Genomic DNA, 15445 nt, shown 5'->3' on the forward strand with positions numbered 1-15445 from the left:
TGAATGTGATAGGAGCCTCTGCCCTTTGTACACAATGTGGTATATAGTCTTATAGCAAGATCATCCTGCAACACAAACATCTACCAAGCAACACATCATTACTAACACATGGTACGCTCGTCTGGCATTCAATGGACACGATTTAACTACCTATGTGAAATAACATGGTGCTTAAAGTATAAAATTCAGTACATGACAACCTGTATTCACATAGTTTACTCCAAATCAGCATTATGTAACCTTAGAACTTTATAACAATCGCATTAAAACCCACAGAAACTGAGATTCCTTACAACTGTATTAAACACAACTTTTAAAAGAAACTAATGCTCAAATAAATGGTTCCATCTGCAAATACAACAATATGGCCTGGATTAGCATTACACTGGACAGTCTTAATTTGTGTCTTCATTCCTAACAGTTGACAAAGTGATTGACCATGTACTAAGCCTGCTATGTTCAGTGACAATTGCAAGGTAACCATGGTAACATGTTGTTGTTTTTAGTTAATAAATAAGTATATGAAAACAAATAATAAAAAATACAGTAATAAAAAATAATAATAATAATAATAATAATAAAAAAAGTAAATAAAAAGAACTAAAAACATGAAATTTCTGCAAAAAAGGAGGGTCGAATACACGTTTCTGATTTAATCATGAATATGTGTTTATGAATCACTACCAAGCGGTGATAATATCAGGAGTCCGTAAAACGATGTGCGTATCCTGCTGTTATCGCTGGCACATGTCAATAACACATGCAAAGGCTTGACAATATTTACCTGAAAAGTACGGAAACACAAGGTACATGCAAAAATATCAAATTGCATCAAACATATTTTGTGGGTCTTGTGTCAAATTCGAAAATGTCCGGATCATGTCAACCACAGAACATCTAGAAACTTTCCTGGGGCATTGAATACTGAAACTCTAGTCAAACAACTCTTGCACATTTGTTGAATCCATCGATACATCTCTTTATGCGGATTTAAGTCTAAAGTCTAAAGTCTACCGTTCAAAATGGGGAAAATATTGCATGAGAAACCTGTCTGTGGCTCATAAAACAATTTGACAAAGTGACAAAGAATCCGATTAACCGAAGCAATACTAAAGTAACCCCTGCGTCTTGTGTCACGGAACAGTATCGATGTGCACTGAGACAGGTCGACACGGGAAGCGAAAGTCAGCTCAAAGTCACTTGTGACATTACTGCCCTTTAAACTGAGAATTGTGTAAGATAAGAAGCTTACTCCCAGGTTAAAGAGCCATGCAAACTTCATAAAGCTTGCTCAATGGCCTCAACAGGATTGTGTCTTCTAGCAGACTCTAAGTCTCCAGGGTCTGGCAACTGGGGAACAGTACAGCTCATTTATTTAATGCCTTCCCTTCCTAACCATTTTCACAAACGTCCTGTGCTTTCAAAGTCATTCATCAATGTGATTTTCTTCAGAGGATCTGATAAAGGCGTTCTTTAAAGTCAGAGATTGCGTGACGTCATAAGCCCAATCCGCTTTGTGCCGTTTATTTTCAATTCCAACGTTTTTGTTTTCTTCTCTGTGCTCGAATTTGAACCTTTTAATCACTCACCTGATATCAAGTGATTTAACGTCGTCAAACCTGGATGACATCAAACTTCAAACAATCAGTCCTTACATGGGGGCAGATTAATGACCTTCGCGGAAACACCAACTGTCAGTTCGGTTCGGTATCTCATGATGCATGCTGGAGTTGTCCAAACACTCTGTCTTCCTTTCAAGGTCAAGGTCAAGTAGGAGCAACACTTGGTGGTATTTCAAATATTAAGGCAATAATATTTTGAAGAATATTTTGAGAGATTCTGTGTATCTTTTACTCCAAAACATGAAATGACATGAAATGATTTGTGGTGTTATTTGATGTCCGCCATTTCATTAGTTCGGTAAAAGACGAGAAAGGATAAGGGATCTTATGAGCGATCTGGAAATGTCAATTTGAAAATTACGGATTCACTTTTATTTTGTACATTTCCGTTTCCTTCAGTAAAGAAGGCATATTTCTCCAATTTCAATTTAACATCTAGATTAACACTTAGTGTCTGAATATATATATATATATAAATGTGATAGTAACAAATAAATCCATTTAAATTGAAAAGGAGTCCCAGTCGGATTGGGAAATCTAGACTTGCTTGATTGGAAATCTAAAGATGAGATAGTCAGTGAATGGATCCACGCCTACATGTGCCCACTTAGTACATGTAATGAGTGTAGCGGTAGAATTTTCTTAAAAATTCATTTCTTCACCGATCTCGTTCAAATTTGAAACAAAGGTTAATCATAACATATAACAACATATACGGTTAAAAAGTGTAGATTATTATTTTTTTAAATTATTGTCCAAACAGTGATTCAAACCCCTGTGGTCTGGGCAACCCAGTTTGTTGTCTTAGGAATTATTTGTACAATGACTGTCCTAAATCAGTCGCTGTAACCCGCTGTACAAAAGAAACTGTACCCTTTTGTCTTGTGTGTGTTTTCTCAATATTGAAAATATCATAAATTACTGATAATATATATCCAAGAAATCAACTGCATAAACGTTAGTCAGCAATCAAATAACAAGTCTAAACAGTTCTATTCATTTCATGCAATTTGATTTTAGACTTTGAAAATAAATTTCTTCTGCATATTACACAGCTGTTGCTGATAGATATCTTATTCCTCGAAAAATAATCAACTGTTTTTTTCCGGCCACGGATTACTTTTTTTTCAAACTGTTGCAAGAACGAGTGATAAAAGGACACAATCCAATTTAACAACAGTTCTTCGAATTTTCAGTTACATATAAAAATCACAACTTATTGTACCTTATTTTGTTCTTTGTTTATTTGCAAAAGATATGTCGGTTCGAAGCTCATGCTGAATTATTGAACCAGCTGGAAACCTCTACGTCAGTCTTTTTTTTTAATTTCAATTTTCCGAGCCTATGTTGTCATTCATATGAACCTTTCTTAACGATATATGCGTCACTGCTCTTATTTAAGGTAAAGGCCAGTGTTCTTATTTAAGGTTTACCAGCTTACCGTATCGCAGTGCCATTCTCTATTGTGGCGTTTGTTGTTATGCTTACATTCTGGAATGAAGTAAGACGGATGTTCAATATATTGTTTTATAACTTCTGTCAAAATAATTCTTGAACACTTTATGATTGTTCATCAAGGTCTTTCGATCTATCATTTGTACGCTGTGGTATGAGACACGTTTCGAGTGTATGACATCGTCCCATATCGGTGAGCTGCTATTACAGACTGAACTCTACTCTTGAGCGCTCTCATTCACATCTATTTTATCGCATTAGTTGCCTAACAGAAGTAATCCTCCAACTCCTACTTGTGAATACCAGATCTGTCTATATGATGTGTTTCAGTGCAAGGCCTGGCAAGAACACTGTATACCTTGATGAGTGCTGTACGCGGACACCCATCCAACCACTCTACCGCGCCAGTGTTACTAAAGATCACCTGATTGTCTATCTGTTCACTATGCCCCCGTTAAAGGTCTTCCTGTTCAGTCCTGAAGTATTCTCATTTTCCAAGACTGAACTGTGTGACTATTGCCCAGAACACGACGACGTTTCTCTAGTGTTGTACTCATAAGAAAACGAGAGAAATTTCTTCAGTTTTGCTGTGATATATCGACGGAAATGCATTAGAAGTACATGAGCATGCCTTCACGCTGACTACACAACTATTGCAGCAAAATAACACGAAGTGGATCATGTAGAAATCAGAGTGTCTTTAAAATGTGAAACAGCATGGGCTGAATATATAATTAAGCGTTTTGAACATGAAAACTCTATTGTAAAAAAAAGCCTACATTCACCAGGCTTTGCGTGAGTAGTTATTTTGCATTCATATGCTTACATAAGAGCTCGGACCCTTCCGCTGGTTATACGGTTGCACGGCTTAATGAGAATCTTTTTGTGAGAGAATTTAATGCAGAGCATGAGTTCTGTGTGGAAAGCAGAACATTTAGAGGATTGAAGTGTGCATTTTGCCGTTTGGATTGTCACTTCTATTTCGGATGCATTTTCCTGATACATGTTTGGTGTGACATGTGCGTAACAAAACACAACTATTGGCCTCAATTTTCCAAAGGGTACGATACGTGGTTAAACCAGGGTTCGATTTTACACGAGGGTGAAATTCGAAATTACATTTCTTAATTTGTCTTAATCGGCGCGTGCGTTTCAACACGATGTTGGACTCTGTATCATCGCTTGCCAGTTTATTGTGTGAACAATCCCAGAAGAAATGCTTGACTTAAATGTTTATCATTTTGGTGCCACGAGAACCGACAAACCATTTCTTAACATCCTGGGCAAATCTGGGATTCGAACCCAAGCCTGAGGGCAACTCTGCACAGAGCGGCGCAATGGACGATTGATCCTCACAATGAGCCACTGTATGAATGAGAGAGAGATCGGCGTTGGAAGCAGCTGCGTTGAAAAAACCGCCGGCCCGGAGTCCCAGCGCCGGTTGTTAATGTATCGGGCTGGCAGTTTCAAATATTTGCAGGTCCTTGTGGCCTTCAGTAAATTATCTGTCAATTTTTGTTGGCGTTGGAAGGACTAGGGAGAGGTAGGATCTGCAGGTAGGTTCTGCAGTGTTGTGTGTGTGCGTGAGAGATAGAGAGAGAGAGAGAGAGAGAGAGAGAGAGAGAGAGAGAGAGGGAGGGAGAGAGAGAAAGAATGGGTTGTACGAGTCGTCAATGCTTTTGCGCTCTTTACCAAACTAGAGCCTCGTCAGTCTCATAATATGACTCCGATCCTCCATTCAACTCCACCCCTTCCCCAGCCCCTTGCGTGTTCTGAGAAACATGGGACTACATCATAGGGTTTTCACAAGTGTGATCTTAATGAATTATGCACCTGCCATTGTGAAACAGCTCATCCATGCGTGCTCCTATGCAATTTTCCACTGATCTGAAAGAACTGAAACCTGTCGTTCTCTATGGCTGGTAATTGAACCTGACACTGTCTCTAGCCATTATTGAAAGGTTTCTCCAATGAGATCCAAGAGAGAGCACACGGGGACCATGTCATTGTAATCACTGGAACTAAACAAGTAATTAATTAAAACCGTGAACTAACAAATTAATAATAGACACCTAACAGGCAATGAGGAAATATAGATTGATTACAACTGGAATACTAATGCCAATGCTTTGGATCTTCTGAATCACGATCACCCTGATTGGGGTTTGGAGACAGTGAGGTGGTTGATAGGCTAAAGCGTTCGGCTGTCACGACGAAGGTCCGGGTTTGATCCCCAGGTGGGTACAACACACGGAGATAATTTCTGGCATCCGAAGGCTTGATGCATCATACACTTCCACCTGAACATCGTTTAACACCCTCCCTTTTACATCTTGAAAACACCTGGTGCTGTGCTGCACCCAAGGACAAACTCGAATGATGCACTTTATCCAGGACAAGCTGGAACAGGGCGTCGCAGCCAATTCCACCTCGTCTTCTTGTAACATCCTCTGTTTTGCATCTTGAAAACACCGTGTGCTGTGCTGCACCCCAGGTCAAGCTGGTGTGTTATGGTGCATCCCTGCGATAAAGGGGTGAGCTGTATTCCGGACAATTGACTTGCCTTTGCATGTGTGTGTGACGGGTACCACCGGTAGAGCAGTATAATTTCAATTCTTGGCGAACATCGGATGATCACTATTTAACAGTGATTCCTTAACATGTATTACGCGGTACTTCTCTCTCAGATTATGGAAGGTGATTAAATCACAAATAAAACTAGGCATTATACCGAAAATATCTACATACAGACAACAGTGGAGATGATATCTGAAGCTGGTTTGTTGTTCTGCAGTTGACAACATCCTTACTGACCTTGTGCCATCTCTTGCACCCAGCGCCCAGCACCCAGCGCCATCTGACGGCAAACATCGGATCATCATAACAGTGATTCCTTAACATGTATTACGCGGCACTTCTCTTTCAGATTATGGAAGGTGGTTGAATCACAAATAAAACTACGTGTTATACCGAAAATATCTACATACAGATAACAGTGGAGATGGTGTCTGAAGCTGGTTTGTTGTGCTGCAGTTGACAAAATCCTTACTGACCTTGTACCATCTCTTGCACATCCGCAGCGCTTGCACTGATTACATCCGCAGTGCTTGCACTGACATGTCAGCATGGGCTATTGACCGTGTCTCACACGCGCGTGCAACAGCACGTGCAATTATGACCCTTGACATTTGATATAATAATCTATATATGATTTAAACTATGCTGAAAAGTATAATTTACAAATCTCCATTTCAGTACTCTGCTGGGCAAGCGGCCTTCGGTTCACTTTTCAATCCACCATACGTTGACGCAAGAATAGAGATTAGGATTGGCATAATTTGAATAGTAATATGAATGGTACTGTTGAATAGCCTGGGACAACTTTGTTATCTGTAATTTAATGTTGATTCGTCGTTGAAGGGATAATGAGTAATCAGTCGGTCAAGACATACCGGATTTAGTGCGATGCATTCTACGCGTAAGTTGACATAGAGCCGATAACAGCTATCTGGAGATTATGACAAATCTGTCTCCTTCAACAGAAATAATCAGACGACGTGTATTTGCTTTGCCGGTTCTCAAAGGTCGATGACGTTCCACAAGTTGTGTGACAGGAAAACTGTGAAGGGGGATTTATGTTTCCTAGAAGAACTGACAGTTTGTGATATAAAACCTATTTCATGTTATAAGCTGACGTCTTGTCATGGTTGATGAAATCTAAGTAGTCGAAGGGAAGAGAATTAAATCGTTGGATATACTTAGTTGCTGATATGGCAACGTAGACGAACCAAGGCTTTTAGCATGACAAGCGAATATTCTATCTACAAGGCTACGGCATCACCCAGAATCTGGTGAAAGGTAAATAAATTGTAAGGCCTCTGTACCCAAGATTGCTTAAATAACTTCACTGATCTCGGCAGTGTTGTGGTGTTTCGAATACAACTGCAAACTAACCAAGTTTCGAGGTATAGAAACACCAGTATATCATCATTCCTCAGGCCTGTTTGGTTGATGAAGGTACCATCTCTTGTACTAACCTCACGAACAAAGGAACACATTCCATTCCAACAACGAAATAATCAACGCTCACGTCATACAACACACTAGATATGTATGTGCAACTTCTTTATTATTTACACACGACGTTTCTGGGCTAATACTTGCCAAGAAATAATAATAATAATGTAGGCTATATATAATCGTGTGTAAATAATAAAGAAGTTGCACATCCATATCAAGTGTGTTGTATTACCCTACCAACTTCTAAATGCCTATCAAACATCTGAACACTCACGTCATTCCCGAAAACTAATTCATTGTTCTTTAATCAAACCACGTTAAATGAAGCACAACATCTTTTTGGAACGTTTTCCATTTACAAAAGTCTTTAAAGTGATTATCTCTACATTGACGGATTGTGCTTCTATGCAAGTCTGATCCTTCCATTGGCGCTCAATCTGAAACATTTGTGTGAACACAGTCTACAACAGTAGTAGGTCGACAAGCATTATCCAACTTGATTACTGAAGTTTAAAAGGATAAAAAAGCGCTTGCTAATCAATTGTCGGGCCGTGATTTGTTTTAAGTCTGTTATTCACATTTCACTGCATATTTGAACATTTAATGACCAGATCGGCTCGCGTCTGCGGGAGAGTTAAACCTTGAGAGATGTTTACTGAGGCAACTGTCCTGCGTGTTTGTTGGTGGCGGACTCTAAAACTCAAATCAGTCGCATATCGACTTTGAGAATAGCGTAATTACAACACTTTGTGGGTTTGATTTTCATCCAAGTAATCATTGGACGACTTAACTGAGACTTTGTCTCCCGACTCTTTGACATAGCTAACAAAAAGAGATTGAATTCTTCAGAAGCCCAGGTTTAAGAAAAAGAGAACTTTTGACCTTGAAAGGTGAATGTTGATTCATCACTGTTTAGTAGAACACTTTTCCCGGTTTAAAATCTTTTTGATAAAATCAAAAGGTTTGATGTTTGATAAAGTAAAATTTCCATCGACACAGATGAAGATTCATTTCCCTGTGAACACATATCTCTTAGAAGAGGAAAGTTAGTGAGAGAGTTGTATTCAAGGTTAAACAGTATTTCAGTTATATCACGGAGTATCAGCTTGATGTAAGAGGAATCTTAAAGTATGAGGGTTTGTGATTTCACAGACTTTGGTGAATAGAAGGCACAAGACGCTTTCCACATTCATAAGAAACCTCTGGTAAAAGCAGAGTCGGTTGTACAGTTGTGACTATCATGAGCATGAATTTGTTTCAGCAGCATTACAGCTGTGTGATGGTGTTTGTAAACAATTCGAATCTCAACCAGATAATCCAGTGACTGTCACCATGCGATACGATATCAGAGCATGTGTTTATCATACCAGGTGTTCGCGAAAAGGTGAGTGTATCCTGAGCCACCGGTGAAATCTTCGAGAACAAGATGGAGCTAACAAACTGGTCCTGGTACACCTAAGTACACTGCTCTGTGCAAAGAATTGTTTACCATTTACATATTGTTTTTGTTTACTAAATGTAATCTTTACTTATACACATTGGTCAAACTTTGTCTATAGCCCAGAAGCGTTCGTCATCACAACGCTATCACTTAGGGAGGGAATGTAGTTGTACGCCGGTTTTAGCAGTAGTCCAGCAACGCCACGTCGGGGACACCTGGAATGGGCTTCACACATTGCACCCAGGTGGGGAATCGTACCCTGGCCTTTGACGTGACGAGGTAACGCTATAACTATTAGTATCGTGCCCCTGAGAGGGTGTGTAAGACCACGTCTTTCAAAGTATTTTAATCTCACCACATTCTTAATCCTAGTATATATGCTCCTTTAAATTATTGGCTAAATTGTCAGTGGCTGAAGGGATGATATAAACCTGTCCATACAGGTAGCAAAGGCACTGTACAGTACAACCAGAAATTATTGAGAATTTAAGATTGTAATTTTTAAAATTTTTATTCACTCATTAATCACGTATAAATGTGAATATTAGCAGAACATAACTTGTCAAGTCACTATGGGCAGCAATGCAGACTTCAATGCGGCGGGGCATACTACTGATCAAAGAAGTTAGAAAGTCGTGGTCCATGGCCAATATCGGACCACCTCTTCTTTCATTTCAGCAATATTTGTCAGATTTTTCTTATTGACACTTTCCTTCATAAGTCCCCAAACATTTTCTATTGGATTTAGGTCAGGGCTATAGCTTGGTCAATCTAATAATGTCATATTTTAGGTCCGAAACCAGGCTTGTGAATGCTTTGAACGATGTTTTGGGTCGTTGTCCTGCTGGAAAATCCAAAAATTTCCATAAAACACGTGAGCAGATGGAAGTAAATGTCCCTCGAGAATATCTGTGTACCGCTCACTGTTCATATTCCCGTCAAATACACAGAAGGTCGTTGCCCCTAAATCAGATATGCCACCCCACACGTTAAAATTCGGACTGTACTTTGGGCGCTGATACAAAGGTTTTTCAGTTTGTTTGGTCCAGAATGTCAGTGTATTAGGAAACAGCCACACAGAACTTTCATCTGAGAAAATCACATTGTCCCAGTTAAAATTTCTATGCTGTAAGCACCAGTTCAACCTTCGCTCCTTTTGTTCAGGTTTCATGATCGGTGATGGAATTCTTCGACTTTTCTGCCAACCCATTGCATGCAGCTCAGTTCTAATTGTCTCCTTACAAACAGCCACAGTTCCTCTATCAATCATATCCAGCCTTAGGTTTTCTAAACTCCTTCGTTTGTTTTTAGAAACAAGAATACCAAGCCGCCTCCTGTCACCGACTGTCAATTTTCTGGGCCTACCTGCGCCTCCCTGGTGCTCAATGCCATATCCATTTGCAATATTTTTCGAAACACGATAAACAGTGACCATAGGGATGCCTGTTCTACTTGAAATCACTTTAGCTGATCTGATGTCCTTGTTATAATATTCTAAAATCTAATACTGAGGATCACTAAGAATGTCTGCTAGCAAGTAAACAAAGGGGGATAACTCTTCACAAACAAATGAAAAAGGATTAACGGAGTTGTCTCTCGTGAATGAAACCAAGCACTTGATAGCTGGTCAAGGTTGTTTATACTAGAAATCCAAATAAACATATTCCTAAAATTCTCAATAATTTCTGGTCATACTATAAGTCCCCATGGTCTCTAGCATGGTGATCTACCTTCAGTTGTTGGCGATCTATAGCCTAATTATATTATGTATTGTCCAAATTGTGTCATTAATTTTAACTTCACCTGCTAGTTTTAAATTCAAACTGTGATTGTTTAGATGCTTTACTGTCTTTGATGACAGGTTTTATAATATTTCACATATTCTTAATCAACGTCAAAATTGTTCTCGTCACGATATGGCTGAAACATTGCCGATATGACGTTAAATATTAAGTCATTCACTATAACGATTAGGCTACCCCACCGACAATGCAGTGAGCTTGTGTTTGCAGCCCTGTCAAGTGCAAAAACAGGTTTGTGTATGTATCTCCAGTACTTAATGAAATAAATACGAAAACCCACCAGCAGTTGTTACGCATGTCAAAAAAAACAATCAAAAAATGAAATGTTATGCTATGAATGATAATTACTTGTTTTTCTTGTCAATGCATACATTTTGGCGAGTAATACCAAATCAAGAGATGTTACTATAATGTCTCAACTGACGGATTTCAGATATTTCAGAAAACAGGTTTCACTTCTTAGAACCAATCAGGTCATCATCCATCCTGATTTGATGAGCACATTGTTTAGCAAACATGTATTGATCTTTGAAGTTCCATACTAAGTTAAAAGGATTATTACAAATAAACTTGAATGATCATTGTGCCCCTGACTACACTGGAATTTCCTTTTGAATGTATTTTGGGCCTACGTCCTTTTACTGGAAATAAACTCTGTCTGTCTGTCTTTGAAGTTTCATACTTTCAAACTTTTCGAATACTTTTTATACATATCTATGCAGCAAATTATGCTACAGAAAGAAAACAATGGCTAAAAAAACATGTCCAATCATTTTCATAGAATTAATTCAAAGTGTCAAAGCATCTTTGAAAAAATAAATTAATAGGCAAAAGAAAATTTTAAAAATCCTTAGCTCTTAAACGTTAAAAACAATACGATTGTAGCACAGAAAATCTGGCGTCATGAGTCCGTGTTCTTGGCCACAGAAGGAGGAAGTGTTATGATTTAGCAGGAAGTAAACGGGCATTGCATTGTGATTAAGATCACAAAGTGGCCAATTCAAAGGAATCCCTAATTATCCTTCCAAGGAGAGGCATTACACCATTGACTGAATCCACAGCTATCTTAGATCTGAGTCAGGGGATAACGGGCATCATTTAAAGACCAGCTTGTAACTGTCAAGAACAATACTGGAAAGGTGTTGATCAAAGAAAGCGTTTATAAAACAGAACTTTATCAACCTGGCATTCCTAAAACCTTGGTCCCACTCAGTGCATGGAAGAAATGTGTGATGACCATTTAGGGTGGAACAAAACCACAATCACTCACTTACACACGACTACTCATGATGGGAAATATACATATATAGTTTCATGTCTATTGCATTGCGTCTATTTGCATTCTGCGCACGGAATGAGTGAGTGAGTGAGTGTGTGAGAATTTGCTCAACCATCAGAATGTATCTAAATGAAAAAAAAATGCCTATGTTCAACAAATCACTTTTCCAGGTTCTTTGGCTATCCAAACCTTTCATTCATGTATCAACAAGTATCGGCGAAGACACGCGCAACACGACAGAGACGATCTTGTTACTTTAGACAACCATGAAATATACTGATCATCTCTCTATTGGTAAGTATGAACCTTGCAAAATGAACCCAACAGGCTACATGCAAAACAACAATATCCTCTATCGCTGCCGCTGCAGTTGATGAGGATGTTGATTTGACGGGCCGCCACAACCGCTTGTCCAGTGTTTACTCCACCATCCACTGCGCAGTCTCGCGGGAACCCTGTTGCTACACTTTCCCGCCAGATCAGCCATTAAATAAGCCAATCAATGTCAGATCGGCTGTGTTTGTCTGTGCCTCGCGTCAATGAGCTTTACAAATACTGCGATGTATCTGCGTGTTTTCGTTTCCCCAGCAATTCAGTACCAGTAACGCAATACTCTTGCTACACTCTCAATGGGAATTTTTTCAATTACTGTTACCAAATGCGTTTTTTTAAATTCGTACATCAGAAAGTCCGGAAAGAAAACTAATGAAATTTACTTTTCTGTTACAAAAACGAAAATCAGACATGCGTTAAGAGGAAAACCTATTATACACACTTTTTACATTTTAACACCAGCGTTCTTTGGCCGTCTAACCCCTTTAATCATTTTTGAACTTATATTGTTAGTGTTTCTTAAAGAGAAATATGGCACAATTGGCTTCTACGTGTTGGTAAAAGCGATCGAATTAAAAGCACATTTATGTATAAGGAATGATCAGAGTCTTTTATGTTTTTTTAATCAATTTGATCTGTGTGTCAGGAGATTCCTACAGGACGTGGATGTACATGGATTGACCGTTGGGCCCCATCGATTACATGAAGGTCTTGTTATATACAGGCCCCCCTGGGACCCACCGGAGACGAGATGTCTGGGGTGAGGGCTGTCCATTATGACCAATCCACTCGTGTTGAATAAACACTCCTAGTTAAGACGGAATCCCAGTCTAAGTCTGGATATCAATCTTCATTTGTTTAACGAAAAACATCATCGGGTGAAAACGTAATGATGTATTTGAAATGTTCGATGATATATCGGGATGGACTTGTGACGAGTTGAGACTTAGCTCCGATAATGGAAGGCACGTCTCAAGAAGCACTCATCTGCTTTCTCCAGAGCTGTGGGGTTTCTTGGATTAAGTTTTGGAGAACCGATCAACTTCAAACACGTGAAAGTGTATTGTTGATAAACAGCTGCGGGTAAAAATACTCCAAAGGGCATTTGAAATGCCTCCTCCAAGATTGGCAATGATTTTAAAGTGATGTTTACACGATGTACACTTTTCCATTCGACAAGTGCCATAAGTGTATGAACCACACATTTTGTTGGCATATGTTTTATATATAATGTAAACACTGACGGAGTACTTCCGCATTCCTGGGAAACGTGTGAATCTCATAGCATGAATAAATTAATACAGAAGCATTGTGTCTTATGATGTCATAACTTAAATTCTGCAATTTGTGTTTTGCGATAAACTGGACAAAAGTTTCGTGAGCGTTCAGGAATCTGCTCGCTACGGCCCATCTCAATGAGCAAAACGAAGAAATGCACACCCAATGCAAGCTATTTTAAATATATTGTGTTTTCAGAAACGTGTAGGCTCTTCATGTAAACGTGTGGGCTCTTCATGTAAACGTGTGGGCTCTTCATGTAAACGTGTAGGCTCTTCATGTAAACGTGTAGGCTCTTCATGTAAACGTGTAGGCTCTTCTTGTAAACGTGTAGGCTCTTATTTTTATCGTCCACTTTTGCAAACATGTGTTTGTCTGACGATTCTCTTCTAAAACGTGTCAAAACTCATAATAAAAAAAACACACGCAAGAATTTTCTTAAACGAACCAATGATGTACGACAAAATTGCAGTATCAACGTTGATTTTGGTTCCGTATCGCTGGACTGAACGGAAAAGTGTGTCAGCCAAGCGGAATTCCATACCAGTCGGCAGAAGCCCGGTTTTCAAGGGATGGTTCTCTGAACGACCAATGCATCGAGCTTATGAGGAAGAGCAGCCCTCTAGAGTCCTTTGTTTGCATAATATCGGCTGGCCTGAAAAATGAAAAAGAAGGCTTTCTGTAGATTATGTACTGATCGTAACGAGACTGTCCCAAAAGGCGTGTCAGTCGATGGCCAGCGCTTGCAACACAATATCGTAAGCTACATGGTGGTGTCACTCGATCATTATATAGGTAAAATGATAATTCTAAAATTACTTGAAATCTAGGCCAACAGACATGACCTTGTCGTTTGGGGAAATAGTCACGATATGGCTGAAATACTGCCGATGTGACTAAAATCACTGCCTTTTCTGTTCTTGTTGACACTAATGTGATTTACGAGACTCAGAAAAAACATGGCAGATATGCTGACCCCCTGTGTCACACTTACGTCCCAAATACCAAGTACCCTTTGTCCTCGGTGCCGTGGTTTGGTACCTCTTGATCTCATACCGCAGGCCAAGAGTGCCACCGGAGCACACTTCATTCTGACACTCTGGGTAATGCAGAAGGCTGCAGTTTTGGGGAGTCTCCATATTTCTCTAAAAGTTCACGCTGGGTTCCACTCGGTAGTGGAAATCAAACATATCAGGGGTACAAAGACACTGTAATACCGACTGAAGCAACAACCGCCCTTTACACAAGCAACAAACATTATTCGGAGTATTTAGACAGTTTCACTGAACATGAATTTGCTGATCATTATTGACGAATAATAATAATTCAGTAGAATAATCTTTGATATTGTTGATATTAAATCTTTAACACTGCCTTCATATGGTTGTATTACGTCTGTCGAAATATATGTCTCAAACTCTGTATGTTGTCCATTCTTGTCTTTTCATCTATCCCCGCTTTGGTATGAGACACGTTTCGCGTGTATGACACTATCTCATATCCCAGAACCCCTGGATTGCTGACACACATGCTGACATTCATAGAATGACGTTCCTGAAAATCTTCAATTTTTGGAATGTATTTTTCCCGTAATTGCAGGGCGGTGGGGTAGCCTAGTGGTTAAACGCTGAAGACCCGGGTTCGATTCCGCACATGGGTACAATGTGTGACGTCCATTTCTGGTGTCCCCGTCGTGATATTGCTGGAATCTAAACTCAATCACTCACTCCCGTAATTGCATCCTATAGGATTATAGTCTTGTAGGTGTTTGCTTCTAACAAACTCTATGAGAACTTAAGCCACGACCGCCTGACGCAACAAAGAATAACGGCCCTGACAGTCTTCATTTCTGGATGGACATGATATGTTTCTAATGATCTTTGTCCATGGCTCTCTTTGGACATTACTGAGCCTGATAATGACTGGTGATTCCCGTATATTACAAAGCAAAAATACTGGAAATTGCAAAGGTTGAAAAAGTAATAAAATATTTGTGAAATTTGTAATAGTTGTGGGGAGTTGCCGAGGAATCGATACCTGGGTCGAGGGCAAATGAAATGTTGATCGGTGGCCGAAGCTGCTTGGTATTATGAAATGCCATTAAATGGAGCAAATATTGTCATTGCATCTTTTACGGAATCTGCTGTTTGTTATAAAACTGTAAAGGTTTGATTAAAATCATTCACTGGTGTGTCTCTTATGTCATAAAATGGAA

At 39.3% G+C, this 15445-nt stretch overlaps 1 long non-coding RNA gene across 1 annotated transcript; it reads left to right on the forward strand.

Moving 5' to 3' along the window:
- The first annotated feature begins 234 nt into the window (after window positions 1-234).
- On the forward strand, window positions 235-15187 carry LOC124277232. Its single transcript, XR_006898780.1, has 3 exons — window positions 235-457; window positions 629-632; window positions 15178-15187. It is a non-coding gene; the product is annotated as an uncharacterized LOC124277232 (long non-coding RNA).
- Window positions 15188-15445: the final 258 nt, after the last annotated feature.

This window comes from Haliotis rubra, unplaced genomic scaffold, assembly GCF_003918875.1.
Source record: "Haliotis rubra isolate DU_JTF1 unplaced genomic scaffold, ASM391887v1 Scf22, whole genome shotgun sequence".
NCBI classification, from domain to species: domain Eukaryota; kingdom Metazoa; phylum Mollusca; class Gastropoda; order Lepetellida; family Haliotidae; genus Haliotis; species Haliotis rubra.